At 37.9% G+C, this 21933-nt stretch overlaps 2 pseudogenes; one reads left to right on the top strand and one right to left on the bottom strand.

Annotated features, from left to right (window-relative positions):
• Positions 1-4355: 4355 nt before the first annotated feature.
• LOC102837663 lies at positions 4356-5190 on the bottom strand (annotated as a pseudogene).
• A 1902-nt stretch (positions 5191-7092) lies between these two features.
• LOC102838039 lies at positions 7093-8887 on the top strand (annotated as a pseudogene).
• Positions 8888-21933: the final 13046 nt, after the last annotated feature.

Consider the following 21933-nt stretch of genomic DNA (forward strand, 5'->3'; position numbering starts at 1 on the left):
ACAAGACCCTTTTAAAGTGTTCAAGAGCAAAGATGTCAATTTGAGAACTAAGGTGTGCCTGACTTAAGTCATGGAATTTTCAATAGCTTCATGTGTATGTGAAAGTTGGACAGTGAATAAGGAAGACCCTGGAAGAATTGATACATTTCAGTTTTAATTTTGGAGAAGAATATAAAAAGTTCCATGGACTGCTAGAAGAACAAACAAATCTGTGTAGGAAGAAGTACAGCCGGAATGTTCCTTGGATGTCAGGATGGTGAGACTTCTGTCAATCTTTGGCTGTATTATAGGGAGGATCAGGCCTTAGAGAAGGACATAATGCTAGGTAAAGTGGAGGGTCAGCAAAAAGAGGAAGACCTCCAATGAGATGGATTGGTACAATGGTAGCAACAGTGTACTCAAACTTAACAATGAAAATGAGATGTTTGAGGCTATCAATAACTGGTAATAATTGTAAAACCATTTTTTTTTTTTTTACAATTTGTCAGAATAGTAATGGGAGTTTTAATTACTTGAAATACCTATGGCAGAATGTCAAAACATTTGTTGAAAATATATTTCCTTTCCATTTGCTCCTCCATGACCTACTTTGCAGAGCTCCAACCTGCTCTCAGTCAATCACACAAGCCAATAGCACACAATTTGAAATCCATTAGTCATCCCAACCAGTCTTTGTCCTACTATAGAATTCTAAGAAAACCAGAAATCTTTCTTTTCTTCTCCCTATCTTCTTCCTTTCCTTCCATTTCCTTCCCTCTCTACCTCTTTCTCTTTTACCCACTCTTCCTTATGAAGGATAAACTAGTATTTGGAACTTCGTTATCATACCTTTTGAAATATTTTAAGACTTCAAAGTAGCCTACGACCTGATGGGTGATACAAATGGTTAAGTGCTCCACTATTAATACAAATATAGTATAAACAAAGTCAAACCTATCCAGAGATACCTTGAAGATAAGGCTTGGCAGTCTGCTTACAAAAGGATGACACAACTTTGAAACCCCTTTGAAACAATTCTACTCGGTACACATGGGTAATCATGAATTTCAAACCACTTGATGGAAAGCAACAACAATAACATGAGAACCATTGTTGTTGTTGTTAGGTATCGTTGTGTCGGTACTGATTCATAGTGACTTTATGCACAACAGAACCAAGCACTACCCAGTCCTGCGACAATTTCACAATCATTGCTATGCTTAAGCCCATTGCTGCGGCAACTATGCCAATCTATCTCATTTGGGGTCTTCTTTTTTGCTGACCTCCACTTTACCAAGTATGATGTCCTTCTCCAGGACTGTTCCCTCCTGATAATATGTTCGAAATATGAGAAATAAAGTTTGGCCAATCTGGCTCCTAAGGAGCATTCTGGCTATACTTCTTCCAACAAATATTTGTTCGTTCTTCTGGCAGTCCATGGTACTTTTAATATTCTCCTCCAATACCATAATTCAAATGCATCAATTCATCTACTGTCTTCTTTATTAATTGCCCAACTTTTACAAGCATACAAGGTTATTGAAAATATCCTGGTTTGGGTCAGGTGCACCTTAGTCCTCAAACTGACATCTTTGCTCTGGAACACTTTAAAGTGGTCTTGTACAGAAGATTTGCCTAATATAATACATTATTTGATTTCTTGACTGCTGTTTCCATGAGTGTTGATGGTTGATCTGAACAAAATGAAGTTTTTGACAACTTCAATCTTTGCTTCATTTATGTTAATGCTATTTATTGATCCAGGTGTGAGGATTTTTGTTTTCTTTATCTTGAGGTGCAACCCATACCAAAGGCTGTAGTCTTTGATCTTTATCAGTAAGTATTTTAAGTCCTCTTTGTTTTCAGCAAGCAAAGTTGTATCATCTGCATATTGCAGGCTGTTAATGAGTCTTTCTCCAATCCTGATGCCACATTTTTCTTCATATAATCCAACTTCTTGAATTATTTGATCAGCATACAGATTGAATATGTATTGTGAATGCAACCTTGGTGCTCGCCTTTCTTGATTTTAAATCTTTCAGTGTCCCATTGTTCTGTCAGAATGACTGCCTCTTAGTCTATGCACATATTCCTCATGAGCACAATTAAGTGTTCTCCAATACTCATTCTCCTCAGTGTTGTCCACATCTTGTTATGAGCCTCACAGTTGAAAACCTTTGCATAGTCAATAAAGCACAAGTAAACATCTTTCTGGTTTTCTGAGCTTTTAGCTAAGGTCCATCTGACAGCAGCAATGATATCCCTCATTCCACGCACACTTCTGAATCCAGCTTGAACCTCTGTTTGCTCCCTGCAGTATACTGCTTCAGCCTTTTAAAAAATGATCTTTATCAGAATTTTACTTGCATGTGATATTAATGATATTTTCTGATGATTTCAGCATTCCATTGGGGCACCTTTCTTTGGAATGTGAACAAATGTGGATCTCTTCCAGTCAACTGACCAGGTAGTTGTGTTCCAAATTTCTTGGCATAGATGAGTGAGTGTCTCCAGTACTGCTTCAGTTTTTGAAATATTTCAATTTTTATTCCATCATTTCCCAGATACCTGTTCTTTGCCAATGCCTTCAGTACACCTTGGACTTCTTCCATCAGTATCATTGACTCTTGATAATATGCTGACATATTGTCAACGTATTAACATTGACCATTTCTTTTTGGGACAGTGACTCTGTGTATTCCTTCCATCGTTGTCTTCTTTTTTTCTTCCATTTTTTTTTTTTACAAATAATCCAAATATATTTTATTTGCGATAAAAATGCTTACACAGCTCGAGGGATCACTTGGAAACACTCTTGCCTGACTATATTGGTGGTTATGTGCCGTGGAGTCGGTTCTGACTCATAGTGACCCTATACGGGGTTTCCGAGGCTGTAAATCTTTATGGGAGCAGAAAGCCTCATCTTTCTCCCGCGGAACAGCTAGTAGTTTCGAACTGCTGACATTGAGATTTGCAGCCCGATTCGTAACCACTACGCTACCAGAGCTCCTTGCCTGACTATATTACTGAGCAAAAAACAAAGCTGAAGCATAAACACCCTTCCTTTTTGACATGTGTTTGGAGATAAGTAGGAAGACACTACTTAGTTTTTAAAAAACAGACCTTCCCCTTAAGGCCTGGTCATAGAAGTGTAAACATTGTAAATGAATCCACCATTACCAGCTGTCATATCATAGCTATGTCACCTGTGTATTCGGAGATCAAACACACATACCTGCCAATATACCCAGGAAGGGTTGCTATATCACAATTACATTTGAAATCTTGGCAGGCAGGACTGAAGAAAAATTTGGAACAAGTTTTACATCCTATTTAGAATAAATCGCTAGTATTCCCTTAAATAACAGGTTGCAATAGGAAGATACTTACTGCCTAGAAATTATTCTTCTCACTTTGGTTCATTTTTAGTTTTTATCTGTGATTTACATAGTTGTTTGATTCATTTGCTTATGCTACAATCCTGCCACAAAGCATTAAAAGACAATATACTCATTCCTTCAACATCTGCATTTTTCAAGTATTATATATACTCTACTACATCCACAGTATGCCAGCAGTTCTTGAATATTAAAAACAAACAAACATAAATGAGTAACTCTTCTGAAAATGCAGATGCTTTTATAACTACAGTGATACTGGATGGAACAGAGATAACGAGAGAATGGAAATTAAAAACAGCAAACACATTCATGTGTAGGGAATGCGGTTCAAGTCTTTGGATTTAAAACAACTTCCTCAGAGTAGCTGGCTATACTGGAATTTCCAGAAAACTTCCTTTGTCCCACAAAATGGATGAGAAAAGTCCCAATCCAAAGTTTTGAAGTCTATGTTTATTAGATGCTGTTACGTGATGATCAAGCAGTTGGAGGGAGAAGAATGGATGTGCCATCCATTTCACTGTCGTTTTTCAGCATAGCCTTTCAGCTGTTGGGTCTATCAGTAAAACCACCAAAGTGCCAAAAGTTCTCTGAAGTATGGGGTTAAAAAGTACTAAACATGTATTAACCGTGTATATCAGTAACAGGTCAAACATGCCTAAGAAAATGTTCTAAACAGCAAAATGACCACTAAACCTCTTTCTCTCTCCCCAACATTAAATGTGGCAGAATTCATAAGTCAAAAAAAAGAAAAAAGAAAAGCAGATATCGTGACAAAAGAATATTACAAAATAGAAAACATAAACGAATTCAGTGTTATGGAATTCAACAGTATTCCATGAGGCTAGAAAACCTATTTACTCTGAAACCCCTGGTAAAATATCACTCTTGTTTATAAACCACTTATTTATCACATGACCACTTGTTGAATCTCTACCTCTCTGCCCCCAATGTACTGAAGAATCTTACATTCAGCCTTTAAGCATTCTGCATTTCTTTGCCAATTTTGTAGCTGAGAATCTTGTTCCAGTCAATTTTGGTGCGAGTGACTGGAAGCTGCTGACACGAGGCTTTGAAAGTGGTGTCTGACATTATTTGATAGTTTTCATTAATTGCTGTCTGATACTCATTTTCTGCATGTTCTATGATTTTAATAAACTCTTTGGCAGTTTGGACTTCATTTGAAACAGGTACTGAATCCTGTACATCTTTATGACTAACCAACTGAACATTGCCATCTTTGTAATAGTGAACCTGAATCTTCAGCATGCCAACCAGTTGGGCCATAGGTGGTGTGATGGTTAACTTCCACTCTGATCTCCAACAACCATTACAGAAATTTTCAGGGTTGAAACTGCTGGCTTTCAATACACGTAATAACAGTCAGTTGACCATCTATAGTTTTAGCATAACCAGTGCAGAAGTCGTTGGAATAATGATCTTTCACATAGGCCTTTAGAGAACTGTCACAGGATTCTTTCCAAGACTTTATCTGCTTCCTCTGGTTGGGGGTTACTTGCTTCTTTCCATAAATGATCAAATTTAAAGGAAAGTTTGTTTCTTGGATCTAAAAATCTGCTATTACCCTGGTCACTGTGCTCTGTAATTAAGACCTGATCTTCATATCCTTCTATCTTCACAGGTGTGAACTGATCCATGTTATACTGGGCAAATGCATGTGCTGCCCCTTCCCTGAGAAGATTGTCATTATTAAGTAGTAGTCATTAAATTCTCCTGGAGGTGAATGAGTATTGAATTTAGCAGCTATGCATACCTTCTCCTCATCCAACACCCAATCCTCAAAGTTGGCCATCTTGGGCTGCTCTGGCCCAGCCCGGCCAAATCTTCCATATTGTTTTGATGATTTCTGCATCATTCAATATTTTGCCCATAGAATAATGCAATAGTGCAAATTGAATGAGAACCACAGGTTTATTCAAACCAGTGTTACCTTTCTGTCTTAGTTATCTAGTTTTGCTATAAAAGAAGTATCAGGAATGGGTGACTTTGTCAATTAGAAATGTATTTTCTGACAATTCAGAATGCTAGAAATCAGAATTCAGGATTCCATCTTTAGGGGAAGGCTGTATGTCTCTGTTAGAATATGTTTTCTCTTTGAATGTCTGCTCTTGGGTGATCTTCATGTGGCTTGACATTTCTTTCCTCAATCTCACTTATTTCTTTTGTTTGTTTAATCTCTTATATCTCAAAAGAGATTGACTCAGGTTTACTGTATACTACAGTGACTGGAAAGGAGCTCTGGTAGTGTAGTGGTTACAAATTGGGCTGTGAACCTTAAGATCAGCAGTTCAAAACTACCAGCTGTTCTGCGGGAGAAATATGAGGCTTTCTGCTCCCATAAAGATTAACAGCCTTGGAAATCCCATACAGGGTTGCTATGAGTCAGAACCAACTCCACAGAACAAAACCACCACCACAGTGAGTGGAAGAAATGAGGAAATGATACAGCTAAATAAAAAATTTCAAAGGGTAGTTTGAGAGGATAAAATAAAGTCTTATAATGAAATGTGCAAAGACCTGAAGTTTGAAAACCAATAGGGAAGAACACAGGATTTCTAAAACTGAAAGAACTGAAGAAAAAATGTAAGCCTTGACTTTCAATATTATATGGGAAAAATATTAAATGATGTAGGAAGCATAGAAAGAAGGTTGAAGGAATACATAGAGTCACTGTACTAAAAAGAATTAATCAATTTTCAAGCATTTAGTCCAAATAACTCCCTTTAGGATGTTTTGAAGTGTTGAATTGGCTTTGACAAACTCTCTTAGCTTCTGTTTATCTTGGAATGTTTTGATGGCACTGTCCTGTTTGATTGACAGCTTTGCTGGGTAGATGATTCTCGGTTGGCAGTTGTTTTTCATTCAAGGTTTTATGTATGTCTTCTCATTTCCTTCTTATCTGCATGATTTCTGTGGAGAGATCAGAGGTTAATTTGATTTGCTTGCCTGTGTAAGTAACACTTCTCTTTTCCCTAGATGTTTTCAGGATTCTCTCCTTGTCTTTGATTTTAGAGAGCTTGATTATGATACATCTTGGAGATTTTCTTTTAGGGTTTATCCTCATGGGGTTCGTTGAGCTCCTTTAATACTTATTTTTTTGCTTTTCAGGATGTTAGAGTAATTTTCTTCCAGTAGCTCTTCAACTACCTCCTCTGGTCTTCTGAGATCCCACCTGTTCCAGGACTCTGATAACTCTCAGATTATTTCTTTTCACATTATCTCACATGATGCTTAGACTTTCTTCAGATTTTTTGTATTCTTTTTTCTGCTTGCTCTTCTAGCTTAGCAATATAGAAAGATTTGTCTTCAGGCTCACAGGTTGTGGCTTCCAAGTAGGAGGGCCAGCTTCAGGGATTAATCCCAAAGTCAGATGGGACTTCTGACTACTTCCTTTTTGTGCCATGGAAAAATCCTTCCTCTGTGCAACTCAGGATGACAGTGCAAATTGTTCCATGTGGGCACAATGCTGGACCCTCTCTGGGGCTGTGCTCCCACCCACTTGAATACACCTGGGCTGGGTAGACAGGGTGTGACAGGGGAGAGCACAAGAGCAGAAGAAAAACAAACAAACAAACAAAAAACCTTCACATCTCTTTTTCCACAAGTCACTGGGTGGTTTCCACACTGTAGCAGGCTCATTGTGGCCCTGCCCTCTGTCCTCCACAAAAGCTGTGGCCCCTTGGCAACCATCCCGATGAAAGGGTCACTTTCTTTACTATTGCCCTTTTAGATTGCTCCACTAATAGACCCCCAAAACTATTTTCCCCTACTTTATATTAAATTTAGAGCTCTGGGACTGTCCCAGAAAATTGTTTTTCCTGATTTTTCTTCCACCGAGGAAACTTTACTGGGGCCCTCTGCATATTCTGTACCATCAAACCATTTTAAAAATTTGCATATGATCCAGAACTGGTAGTATTGAAGGAAGAAGTCCAAGGTGCCCTGAAGGCACTCATGGAAAACAAGGCTCCGGGAATTGATGGAATAAAAATTGAAATGTTTCAACCAACACTGTAGGTAGCATTGGAGGCACTCATTTGACTATGCCAAGAAATTTGGAAGACAGCTACCTGACCTACTGATTGAAAGATATTTATAGTTGTGCTAACAAAATGCTGAAATAATCCAACAATATTATTAGTAATATATGCAAGTAAGGTTTTGTTGAAGATTATAATTGAAAAATGGCTGTAGTAGTATATCAACAGGGAGCTGCCAAAAATTAAAACTGGATTCAGAAGAGGAATTTGGAACTAGGAATCTCATTGCTGATATCAGATGGATCTTGGTGAAATCTGAGAATACCAGAAACATGCTTATTTGTGCTTAACTGAAAATTCAAAATCATTCAAAATCATACCAAACTATTGATAACATAGCAAAGAATAAGTATTCCAAAACACTTAATTGTTCTTATGAGGAACCTGAATATAGACCAAGAGGCAGTTGTTAGACCAGAACAAGGGAATGCTGAATGGTTTAAAATCAGGTAAGATGTATGCCAGGATTATATCCTTACACCATACTTATTCAGTCTATATATTGAGCAAATAATCCAAGAAGCTGAATTATGTGACGAACATGGCATCAGGATGAACAACCTTTGATATACAGATGACATAACCTTGCTTGCTAGAGGAAATTGAAATTGTCAAAGACTTTATTTTGTTTGTTTATACTTTCAACATTAATGTAAGCAGCAATCAAATGACAGCCTTTTTTAAAAAAATTATTTTTAACCAATGGGAACCATGGAGGGTTTCAAAGAAAAGAAAAATTCCTCCTGTGCCAGAGACCCTTAAGAAAAAGTGAAAAAATTTCACAGAACTAAACATCAAGCTCCTGAGAAAGAATTTTGCCCCAAAGATGCTTCAAAAAGCAAAGAGGAAGCTTATCTATGAAAAAAGCCAAATACTGTCACAAGGATAATAGGCAGATGTACAGAACTGAGATTTGAATGACAAGGATCCAAGAAAACCTTGCAACTTCTCTGTACCCAAAGAATCCAAGCTAGTATTTGCTATCAGAATCCAAGGTTTCAAAGGTGTGAGATCTAAATTTCAAAAGGTATTGCAGCTTCTTCACTTTCTCCAGATCTTCAATGGCACCTTTGGTAAGCTCAGCAAGGTTTCAATTAACATGCTGAGGATTGTGGAACCATATATTGCATGGGAATACCCAAACCTGAAGTCAGTGAATGAACTGATCTACAAATGTGGTTATGGTAAAATCAATAAGTGAATTGCTCTCACATATAACACATTAATTGCATGATCTCTCAGTAAATATGGCATCATCTGCATGGAGGACCTGAGTCATGAGATCTACACTGTTAGGAAACATTTTGAAGAGACAAATAACTTCCTGTGGCCCTTAAAATTCTCTTCTTCACACATTGGAATGAAGAAGAAGGCCTTCCATTTTATAGAGATGAAGATGTTGGCAACAGGGGGTACCAGATCAACAGGTTTAGTAGAAGGATTAACTAAGGTGTCTACCATGATTATTTTTGTAATCTGGTAAGCTAATAAATGCTCTCAAATTGAAGAAAAAAAGAAAAGAAAAGAAATCAAATGGCAGTGGGCAAATCTACTGCAGAAGATCTCTTTAAGTGTTAAATAGCAAAGCTGTCAGTTTGAGGACTAAGATGTGCTTGACCCAAGCCATGATATTTTCAATCACCTCATATGCATATGAAAGCTAGACATTGAATAAGGAAGATTGTAAAATAATCTATGCATTTGAGTTATGGAAATGGAGAAGAATGTTGAATCAACTATGGACTGCAAGAAGAACAAACAAATCTCTCTTGGAAGAAGTATAACCAGAATGCATCTTAGAAGGGAGGATGGTGAGACTTTATCTCTTGTACTCTGGACATGTTATCAAGAGAGACAAGTTATACTGTGATAAGTAGAGGGGCAATATAAAGGAGGAAGACCCCCAGCAGTAGGATAGCAACAATGGACTGAAATATATCAATAACTGTGAAGATGGCTCAACACCAGGCAGTGCTTTGATCTGTTGTGCATAGGGTCACTATTAGTTGGAACCAACTTGAAGGCACCAAACAATAACAACAATAATCCTGCCTCATTAGCATAACAAGGAGGATTATAACCACAGACATAGAGGTTAGGATTTACAAGACATATTTTGGGGACACAGTTCAATCTATAACACTTTCCCTCTTAGCATCTCCACCTTAGACATTCTGGACTGTATTTGTTTCATGGTACTTAAGCACTGGGTTTGAAAATGAGAACTCGTTGTCTAAAGTGGCACAGGTCCACTTTGGAACTGGCTCTGAGGAGACTATGTCCCAGGAAAATTAATCAAGGTACTTGCTTTACTTGTGTCCTTGTGCTGCCTCCCACTCTCCCATCTTCTCCCAGGGAATAGTAACTTATTTGGAACTAACAAAACACTTTGTTCATTTCTAGATGCAAGTTCTTACAGGACGGCACTGCCATTAATTTTTTATATGTCTGTTTACCATCCCCACCCCCGCCCACCCCCTAATTAAATTCTGAATTCCTAGACACAGATTGTGGCTATGAATTATTCCTTTCTGTACTCCCAGCACCAACCACAAGTCCACAATTCCTACTTCAAAGATTAATATAACAGAAATTCACATCTGAATTTTTGGAGTGGATATACATATATATCTAAGTGCCGTTGAGTTGGTTCCTACTTATATAGGTTTCGATGCTGTAAATATTTTCAAAAGCAGAAAATCTTATCTTTTTTTGTGTGTGGAGTGGCTGGTGGGCTTGAACTGCCAACCTTATGGTTAGCAGTCCAATGTTTATCCTATGGAGCCACCATTCTCCCATATGTATGTATTTAAATATATATTAAGTATAAACATATATAGAAGTGTGGTGGCTCCATAGGATAAGCACTGGACTGTAAGCCACAAGGTCCACAGTTCAAGCCTGCCGTCCACTTGGTTGGAGAATGATGAGGCTTTCTGCTCCCATGAAGATTTAAAGCCTTGAAAACTCTAAGCAGGGTCCTTATGAGTCGGAACTGATTGTCGACACTTAACAATAACAACATATATAGTTCTGATGAAGGGATTTTTGTGTAGTCAGGTGAAGGAAATTTTAAATTCATTATACATGCTATGTTTTGAGTAATAGTCAATATTTCAAGAAAAAGGAGTCATCTTTGTTTCAAAGGTCCTGAGTAGGTGATTTTAAAATGCCTGAGCTTTTACCTATGGAGCAGAATCCAAGCATAGCAAAGGTTGAGATGCGAGGGGGAGAAATATGGATCATCAGAACTTTAAAGATCTTACAGCTTCATTCCATATCCAAGATGAAACAGCACCCTGGAAGGTGTGTGTTGTGGGGTGGCAGGGGTGTGAATAGAAAAAGTTTGAGGGACTGTGAGGAGAGAGAGTAAGGAGAGTGTAGACAGACTCTTAGGTTCTCACCCAAGGCAGATTCTGTAAGGGCCATAAGGCCACTTGTTGCAAAATATAAAATATATACATGGAAGTCTCATCATCAGGACTTCTTGTGTGTTTGGACTGGCATTTTTTCTTTTGGGTAATGAACTATATCTCATTCTCATGGGACATTGTAGGCAGAACAGAGCAGGATATATCTAGATCGCTATGAAATGTATCTAGTGTGTCATGTTGTGGATGCATTTCTCATCCACTCCTTAGCCCAGACCAATGAGATACCTGGTCTCTCAGGGAATCTGGTTTGAAACAAAGTACAATCTCTCCACCCTACACTAAACTGTCAGAGATACAATCCAAGGAAGGTTAACTCCTCCTGAAAGTTTTAGTTCAGGGCTGGGTCATGAGCTTGTAATATTTTTAGACCACAATTTGGGATAGTTAAAGCAAGAACAAACAATATATGCTTTTGTACTGCTTGGAAAACAATCCTCCTTTAGAAGTTTACTGTGTAAAAGAAAATTGGCAACACCTCCAAGTTGTGTTGTTGTTGTTGTTGTTTTGGGGTGTGTGTGTGTGTGTAAACACCAAAGAAGCAGAGTCAATCATTTGTGAAGGAGCAGAATAGTCAACAATTGTTGTTGTTAAGTACCATTAAGTCAATTCTTGACTCCTAGAGACCTCATGTAACAGAATTGGCTCATGGGGTTTCCCAGGCTGTAATCTACATGAGTAGATGGCTAGGTCTCTCTCCCACAGAAATGTTGTTGTATGCCATCAAGTCAGTTCTGACTCATAGAGTTTCCAAGAGTGGCTGATAGGTTTGAACTGCTGACATTGCAGTTACCAGTCCAGTGCTTATCCTGAAGCACCATGCACAGAGATGCTAGTAGGTTCAACTCCCAGCCTTTCAGCTAACTTAATCATTACCCTACCAGGACTCTTTAATCACCTATTTGACTATATGTTACGAAAATATTTTTTAAATGAACACATATGAAAGTCAAACCTACCTTCTAGGTTCCTAATTATAGTTTGGAGTCCTGGTGTGGTGCTGTGGGTTAATGTGCTGGACTGCAAAGTCAGTTTGAACTGGAAGTTCAGTGGTTCAAGCTCACAGTTGCTCCTCAGAAACCCTAAATAGGGTTGCTATGGGTTGGAACTGACACGATGGCACTTAACAACAACAACAACAATAATTGTATAGTTCAGAGAACTGGGAGAATGGGAATGGACAAAAAGTAAGAAAATTTAAAAGACTGTCTGGAGCTTGGGAACAGTAAACAGAGATGGAAAGTATTTCTGTCTTTAATGTCAAACATCCACGTGGTCACTTTTCCCCTCTAAAGGCATTTAACTTTGTGAGACTGAATTCTTTCTGATGTCTAAAAAAACATAAAAGTTGTCAACTGTTTGATCTCATTTCAGTAGTTTGGGAACTGAGGTAAGGAATGTTAATAACATAAAAAGCACTAAAATCCTACAACAAACCAGTTTAGAATGATTCATACCAAACAGTCACAGTAATGCATTTCTGATCTTCCAGCAAACAAATAATAAAAGGAGTCGTTAAATGTGTGTATCCAGAACACAGAAGACATTTGTTTATTTACCAGCCAGTGGGAGCTAAATAACATTGGGGGAAGTTACTTCTTTTAAAAATAATTATTGTTAAAAACATTTTGCTAATTTGAGTGGTTCTGAAAGTCATCACAAAAGAAGAGAAAAAGGCCTTTCTTGTGAGGTATAAGAAGAAACAGTTGAAGAAAATTAACTCCTACAGATGAAGGATTAATAATGTGGCATATACTCACTTTGATCTAAATTTAACATCTCCCTACGTTTTCAACATTCCAGTGCTCTTCTAGTTACTATAGCAATCAGACTTTGCAGCTCAACATTTAATTTCTATGTAATAGACAACAATCATAACTACCAGGGTAAGCATGGATAAAAGTCTATTTGATCTTCTACTTCTTTAAACATTATCGGAGTTTCCTGCTTAAAAAGTATCTCTTTTTTTTTAACATAGTTAAGTTTTGGCTACATCTAGTGAGGATCTCAAGACATCTTCAAATATATACAGAAAAATCAAGGATCACGTTAAGGTCCTGATTTTGAGTGTAAGGTCTGTGACTTGATATGACAAGCATTGTCAGGGAAACAAAGGATAAGAGTTTTAACATAAATATTTTTAGCTGGAGGTGATACAGAAAGTCACTTTTGATGCTTGATGAAGCTGTGGGCAAAGAATACTTTCAACAGTCACAATATCTATTCCACCCAATGATGTCATACTAGATCTGATACTTATTTTTTTTCTGAAATGGTCACATGAGGTAAGGGTTTTTCCTCATTAAAGCTACTTGCTGTAGAAACTTCTATGTAAATGTAAAAGAATCTCTTGATCACTGAAAAAATAAATAGCGTTATTGTTTTAAATACCCACAAGTCATTTCCAATTCATATAGGGTTTCTGAGGGTTTGAACAGCTGACCTCGTTGTTAACAGTCCAGTGCTTATTCTACAACTCCATACCAGTAGACACTTGTAAATTATAGTGTGGTGTTGGTGTTGGTGGTGGTGATGGTGTGCCGTGGAATCAGTTCTGATTCATAGCAACCCTGGATAGGGTTTCCGAGGCTGTAAGTTTTTATGGGAGCAGAAAGCTTCATCTTTCTCCAGTGGAACAGCTGGTAGTTTTGAACTACAGACCAACTTAGCGGCCTGACTTGTAACTACTACAATAGCTGTTCATAATTTTAAAATATTGCAATGTCATTATGTTGTTGTTAAGTGTCACTGAGTTGGTTTTGACTCATAGTGACCCTATATAGAGTTTCTTGAAGTCCTGGTGTAGTGCTATAGAATAACACTGAACTGCAAGGTCGGTTTGGACTGTAAGACCAGTAGTTCAAACTCTCTAGCCTCTGCTCAGAACCAACTCAAAGGTACTTATCAACAGCAATATATTTTTTGAGGAGTGGCTGGTGGGTATGAACTACCGATCCTGGAATGGACTGTCCAGTGCTTATCCTACAGTGTGACACAGGACTCCTATATTCAGGAGTTTTTAGTTATGGACAGAGCAGACACTTCTAATGGAATGATCATCAAGCATTTATTATTCACAGACCCAACAGGACAGGGATGAGTAGAATGGCACACATTATCATCAGCTTAGGTTTACTGAAGTTAGGCTCCTATCCATAGGGTTAGATGGCATCCAAGTTCACATTGTGGGAGGAGAAGCCTAAATTCCTCTCTCCCAGGATTAAATATTAATTGAATAGACAAATCTTGCCAAATAGCATATGCAGAAATCAGGCAAGGGAAAGGGCAATAACAGAAAGAAAAAAAGACGATACCCTCACCCCAAACCAAACCCGCTGCCTTAGAGTCAATTCCAACTCATAGCAACCCTATATAGAGTTTCCAAGATCTATGATATGCAGAGGATACAATCTTGCTTGCTGGGAGCAAAGAGGCCTTAAAATACTGATGAAGATCAAAGACTATAGCCTTTCGTATGAATTGCATCTCAATGTAAAGAAAATGAAGATCCTTACAACTGGATCAATAAACAACATGATAAACAGAGAAAAGATTAAAGTTGTCAAAGACTCAATTTTGTTACTTAGAAGTCAAGATGGTAAGATTCACCTCTCATACTTGGGATATGTTGTCAGGGGGGACCAGTTTCTGGAGAAGGACATCATGTTTGGTAAAGTGGAGGGTAGACAAAACAAGAGAAGACACCCAATGAGATGGATTAGCAATGGGCTGAAACGTAACAATTTTGAGGAGGATGTAGAAAAGGGCAATGTTTTGTTCTGTTGTGCATAGGGTTGCTGTGAGTCAGAACTGATTCAACGGCACCTAACAACAACAACAACAACAAATCTTTATGGGAGCTGACAGCCTCATCTTTCCCCCACAGAGCAGCTGTTGGGTTTGAATTACTGACCTTGTGGTTAGCAGCCTAATGCCCAACCCACACCATCACCTTAATAAAAGGTTCTTGTTGTTAAGTGCCTCAAGTCAATTTCAACTCATAGCCACTCTGTATAGGGTTCCCAAGGCTGTAAATCTTTGTAGGAGCAGAAAATCTTATCTTTCTCAGGCAAGCATCTGGTGGATTTCAACCATCAACCCTGTGATCTGAAGTCCAGTGCTTATCCTAAAGAGCCAACTCCCAATAAAAAGTAAAGAGGGATAATAAAAGTGGAAATCCTCCTGCAGGCAAGGGCCATCATTTATTATCACTGTTCAAAGTGGGCTAGCTATACCAGTGCTGGAAAACAGCCCTTCCTCCTTTATCTCTAACATGGTGCTGAGTTTCTTCAGAAGGGCAATCATCTCGCTCTAAAGCACATAGTTTACTATGAGTCCATTAACACATAGGGAAATGGTAAGGGATCAGTTTTAATGAAGCACACCTGCTCATTCAGCAAACATAAGTAAGCCTTTGTGTCAGTTTTCCAAATACAAAAAGCCTTTCATTCATACTTAAGTAACACAAAAATATTCCCTTATGTAAATATCTAGATAAAGTCCATATAACGCAATTTTCCTGAATTAGAAATTGCAGTAAGTTCATGAAAATGCAGGGTTCTGAAACAAGAACAACATTCACTTTTAGATTTAGTTTTTCATTGTCACATAGTAAGCAAAGGCAAATCCAAACATATAAACTAGAAAATCAGGGGAGTGACGAAAGAAAACAAAGAATATTAAGAAATCAAACTGTTATAATATGTTCAGAAGCATACAATATTGACTGTAACTTTTATTAAACTCTGTGTGCCCAGCCCCATGTTAAACATCATACCTGCATTACTGAACTTCACCCTCATGACGGAGTGATGAAGTTGCTGTTATTAATATCTCCATTTCACAGAAGAATAATTGAGGTTGAGAAGATTAAAATCATAGTTAAATTATTAAGTAGTGAAATCTGTATTTAAAATGAAAAAGTCAGGCAGAAATACAGAATCTGATGTCTCAGTGCATATTATGGAGAGAGGAGAGACTTAAAACAAAAACAACAACAACAAAAAGAAATTATGTAACAGAAGAGAAATTAAGGTGTGCTATTTGGAGTCCTAAAGAGAGCTCTGGTAACATAGTGGTTATGAATCCGGCTGCTAACCTCCAGGTTGGCAGTTTGAAACTACCAGCTGTATCGCGGGAGAAAGATGAGGCTTTCTGCTCCCATAAAGATACGCAGCCTTGGAAACCCTGTACAGGGTCACTATGAGTTGGAACCGACTCCACGGTACTTAACAACACCAACAACATATAGAGTCCTGAGTTCTGGTGTGGCACTGTGGGCTAATGCATCAGACTGAAAATTTGCTTGAACTGCAAAGTCAGTGGTTCAAGTTCACCAGCTGCTCTTTGGAAACCCTATACAGGGTTGCTATGGGTTGAAACTGACTCAACGGCACTTAACAACAACAACATATGGAGTCCTGGGAACACTGAATGGTTTAAAATTAAGAAAAGTGTGCGACAGGGTTGTATTCGTTCACCATACTTATTCAACCTGTATGCTGGGCAAATAATACGAGAAGCTGGGTTCTATGAAGAAAAATGTGGCATCAGGATTGGAGGAAGACTCATTTACAACCTGCCTTATGCAGATGATATAACCTTGCTTGCTGAAAGTGAAGAAGACTAAAAACATTTACTGATAAAGATCAAAGAGCACAGCCTTAGGTATGGATTACCTCTCAATGCAAAGAAAACAAAAATCCTCAGCACTGGACCAATAAACAACATTTTTATCAACGGAGAAAAGATTGAAGTTGTCAAGGACTTCATTCTTCTTGGATCAACTATCAACACTCATGGAAGCAGCAGTCAAGAAATCAAACGATGTATTACACTAGTCCAATCTGCTGCACAAGACCTTTTTAAAGTGTTGAAGAGCAAAGATGTCAGCTTGAAGACTAAGGTGTGCCTGACCCAAGCCATGGTATTTTCAATAACCTCATATGCATGTGAAAGCTGGACAGTGAATAAGGAAGACCATGGAAGAATTGATGCTTTTGAGTTACAGTGTTGGAGGAGAATATTCAAAGTGTCGTGGGCTGCCAAAAGAACCAATAGATCTGTGTTGGAAGAAGTGCAGCCAGAGTGCTCCTTGGAGGCCAAGATGGCCAAACGTTGTCTCTCATACTTCGGACATATTATCAGTAAGGACCATTCTCTGGAGAAGGATATCATGTTTGGTAAGGTGGAGGGTCAGAGAAAAAGAAGGAGACCCCCAGCGAAATGGATTGGCAAAATGGCAGCATCAACGGGTTCAAGCTTGGCAACAGTAGTGAGGATGGCCCAGGATCTGGCAGTGTTTTGTTTTGTTGTGCATAAGGTCACTATAAGTTGGCACTGACTTGATGGCACCTAACAACAACAACAATAACAGCAACAATAACACATGGAGTCCAGGTGTGGGGCTGTGGATTAAAGCGTTGTACTGCAAAATTGGTTTGAACCACAAGGTCGGTGGTTTAAGCTCACCAACTGTTCCTCAGAAACCTTATACAGTGTCCCTATGGTTTGGAACTGACTCAATGGGACTTAACAACAACAACAACAATATGGAATCTCTGGCTGGTGCTTATGGATAAACATTTGGCTACTAATCAAAAGACTGGCAGCTAGAATTCACTCAGAGGTGTCGCAGAAGAAGAGCTTAGAGATTTGGTCCCAAACATATATATTTTTTTCCAAACAAAAAAACAGATTTGTTGAAAACTCTGTGGCTAGAGTTCTACTCTGACACTTTTGGGCTTGTAATGAATTGGAATCAACTGGTTGGATGAGAGCTGAAATTTTGAGTTGGTGCTGCGTATGTTGTTGTTGTTGTTAAGTGCCATCAAGTCGGTTCCGACCCATAGCGACCCTGAACAGGGTTTCCAAGGCTATAAATCTTTATGGAAGCAGAAAGCCTCATCTTTCTCCCGCAGAGCAGCTGGTAGTTTCGAACTGCTGACCTTCCGGTTCACAGCCCGGTTTGTAACCACTACGCTACCAGAGCTCCTTTGGTGCTGTGTATAGTGATGACAAAGAACACAGGTAGTTGATCTCATAGTACCAGAAATAATTCAAGGGATCCATGGGACTGATAACTGTGGCTAAAACCAATTAATTCACACAGTGAGGGGGCTAGGTACCCAAACCTGCCTGCCCTTGCAAGGAGGAAACTAGGAACTGAGATGTAGATTTGACTTTCACAGGACTTTTCCCAATTTTACCTAAGGGAATTTTCATGAGTCCTTTGATAAAATATTTATACATATGTATATATCCACATCCTTACACTGTAAAAGAGAAGTTAGGAGTTCTTTTTAATATCTTATAGAATAATTTTGGACTTCAAGTGTCTTTTTTTCCCTTTTGGACCAAAAATTACATGCTGATTTATTATTGTTTTGGGAATTCAGAGTGGGTGTCACAAGCAGTGATATTCATATTTCTTTATCGCCAAGGACAATTTTAGCAGTATATTCTGCATGTTCTAGCATATATTACTGTTTATTGTTCCATGTGAATCCATGACAGATGAAATGTAAGATAAAAAGGTCTTATTGTAAAATTGTTTTTGTTGTTAAGTGCCATGGAGTAGGTTTTGACTGGTGTACAGGGTTTCCAAGGAGCATCTGGTGAGTTTGAACCACCAACCTTGAGGTTTAAGCTGACCTCACAGTCTAGCACATTAGCCCACAGCACCATACCAGGACTCCCCTTGTAAAATGAGTTACATAAACTTGAATAGGTCCATATCACACTTTTAAATTAGTAATAGAAAAGTACAGTAACTGCAACACACCACAGGAGGGCGTGCTGGCACTTTTAAATATCAATAACTTGCTAAACTAAGCAAACATAAAAGCATGCACATTTTAGATGCAGATATTTATAATCATTTAACATGAAATTCAAAAGATTTTCATTAGTAATTTTTGTGGGATTTGAGTAAAGTAATAAGACTTTTTAAAGAACACAGATTCTTACTTTCATAGCAAGAGATTTCATTATTTTTTAAAGAGTTATTTTCCTGGGTTAATACTTATTAGATATACATTGTGTCTCATCACAATTATCAAGATTGTAAGAAAAAATTTCTTTCTTGTTTTAAATAGTGACAAATGTATACATTGGAGAAATTGGGATTCATTTTAGCAGATGGGTAAAAATCATGTGGAAAGAATTGTGGTAAATTAATAGAAATTCAAACAATTTTTTCCATTTTGTTTACCCTATAACCATATGATACATGATATATTAAAAGATGGCTCTAATTGACAACATGTCCATAATTTTTAAGACCTAATATTGCCTCTTTAGTAACCAATGAAATCTGAATATAGAGTTAAAAGAAGAATTTATATATTGTGCCCTAGAGTTTAGTATTAAATCTCCACAACATTTATAGTTTGGAGTAATCCTTGAAGTACACATATATGTTATATTTCTCTATTGGGAATTTCTTTATATTTCACTGGAAATGGTCCTCTAGTTTAGGTATTGGCAAACTTTTTCTGTAAAGGACGAGGTAGTAGATTTTCCAACTCTGTAAACCATACAATCTCTGTCTACATCTGGCAACCCAACTTTGCCATTACAGTGTTAAAGCAGCCATCAAGTAGACAGAGGGACATGGTTGTGTTCCAATAAAGTTTTCTTTACAAAAACATATGCCAGACACTCGAGTTACAATTATTATATTCTGTTCACTTAGAGCAATAGAGGAAGAAGGAAAGTCAGTAATAGGGCCAGAAAATGAAAGCTGTGCCTGATTACTTCCATAACAATTGGCTTCTTTGTTATGGGACCAGAAGAACTGAATTAATAGTACTTGGTTACCATTACTGCATATTTGAATCAAAGAATCTCTAGAGGAATTCTGATCAAAAGGGGGATAATGTAGGTCATGATTTCGAGCTTTCTGGAGTCATGGAGACTGAATGAGCCCCTGAAATAATTGCTCTGGAAATTATTTGAACTAGAAGTATCCCCTGAAGTCTTCTTAAAACCAAACAATAGTTTAACTTAACTAGTATAAAAAGTCTCTCTTGAGTACTACATTCTTTTAAGAGCTATCTATATAGGATCAAATTGACAACAGCAACTCAAAAGATTAAACAGAAATGCTAGAGGGAAGTGTTGTTGTTGTTGTTGTTGTTGTTAAGTGCTATCCAGTTGGGTCTGACCCATGGCGGTTCTGTATAGGGTATCTAAAGAGTGGTTGGTGAGTTTGAACCACTGACCTTGAGGTTCAAAGTGACGTTGCGGTCCAAGGCATTAATCCACAGTACCACACCAGGATTCCAGAAGGAAGTGAATGTATGTTAATGGAGTAGGAACAGCTCAGAAAAGAAAGATGAAAATGGTTGTACAACTAGAAAAATGTAATAAATGAATTGTACATGTACAAGCTGTTGAAATCAGTGTATGTTTTGTAGTGTATATTCTCAACAATGAAACAAAATAAACTATACATGTGAAAGATGTGCCGTTCCCTAAACAAGTTTTTTAAAAGTGCTTGACAGCATTTGACCAGTGAGTGGTGGTATTTCTGAACCCTATTTAAGTCTCTGTAGGATTTCCTTTATAGTGAGGGGAGGAGTGAGGAAAAATACATTTTTGACACCTGAACATAGAGATGTAACAAACCTCTAAGCAGAGAGAGAAAAAAGGATATAAAAAGTTCCATTTCAGGTTCTAAGAGGCACTCAACAGAGTCCTTAGCAAGAAGCAAAAACAAAGTTGTCTTTGACAAAAGTGTGTTTTAGAACACTGGTTAAAACAACACCCAAAATAATGAAAACCCTGAAGGTTTCAGTAAATCTAAAAATGTCTGTTAGACTCTGAAGTTGTCCTGAACACAGTACCCCAGACTATCTGAGTTACCAAAAACTGAGCAAAATTTTGAACACTGCTGGATACAAGAGGGCATCCAAAAGTTGGTGGGAAAATTCTATGACCTTTTAATTCTATTTTTCTATGAATTTTTGAACCTCCTTCATACATATATGGAGTCCTGGTATAGTGCTGTCTAATGAGCTCGGCTGCAAGGTCAGTTTGAACCACAGGGCTGGCAGTTCAAGCTCACCAGATGCTCCTTGAAAACCTTATACGGGGCTGCTATGAGTCAGAACTGACTTAATGGCACTTAACAACAAAAACAACATATATATATATGGTTTTGCAGTAAGATATGCATCTTCATTTTATTAGCATAATGCAAACCAGTTATTTACAAGTTGGTTCTGATTCCCGGTGACCTTATGTATGTCAGAGTAGAATTGTGTCTCTTAGGATTTTCTTTTTAAAATATTTCTGTGTTTTATGTGAAAGATTACATAGTAAATTATGTTCCCATTAACATTTTTAATATAAATTGTTCTGTGACATTGGTTAAAATGTTCACAATGCACCCGCTTCTCATTATTTTCACTCTGTTTGTCCTGTTTGCATTGATCTAGCCTGCTTTTGGAGCCCTGGTGTGGTGCTGTAGGATAAGCACTGTGGCACAGTTCAAACTTACCAACAGCTCCTCAGAAACCCTATATATTGGGTCTCTGTGAGTTGGAATTGACTTGACAGCACTTAACAACAACAAAGTCTGCATTTCCCTCCTTGCCTTCCCATGGCTTTTGTTTAAATGTTGACTGTTTGGTCTCGTATAGTTGATTGATTATTTGAGGGACCACATTACACATGGTTGTTATAAGGCACTTTTTTTATTTGGCTGAAATGTGTCCATCAGAACTAGCTTTAGTTTCAAGTTCCAAGGGAATCTTTAGGTTATAGTCTGGGGGCACCTCTAGCATCTATAAGTCTAGAAGGTCTGGCTTTTACTAGGAATTTGATTTTTATTATACATTTTCCTCCTGTTCTATACAGGAATTTCTATTATGCACCTGGTCAGAATGGTCAGTAGTGATAGTGGATACCATCTTCAGAGCGCTTCTGGTCTCAGTTTAGAAGAGACCAAGGATCATGTGGGTTATTACTCCTGTGGACTAGTTTCTTCTGATTTCCTTCATTAATAGTTAGGGTGCTGTGTCAACTTGACTAGTCCAGGATCCCCAGTGGTTTAACAGT

Source organism: Chrysochloris asiatica, unplaced genomic scaffold (genome assembly GCF_000296735.1).
Source record: "Chrysochloris asiatica unplaced genomic scaffold, ChrAsi1.0 scaffold00225, whole genome shotgun sequence".
Classification (NCBI taxonomy): domain Eukaryota; kingdom Metazoa; phylum Chordata; class Mammalia; order Afrosoricida; family Chrysochloridae; genus Chrysochloris; species Chrysochloris asiatica.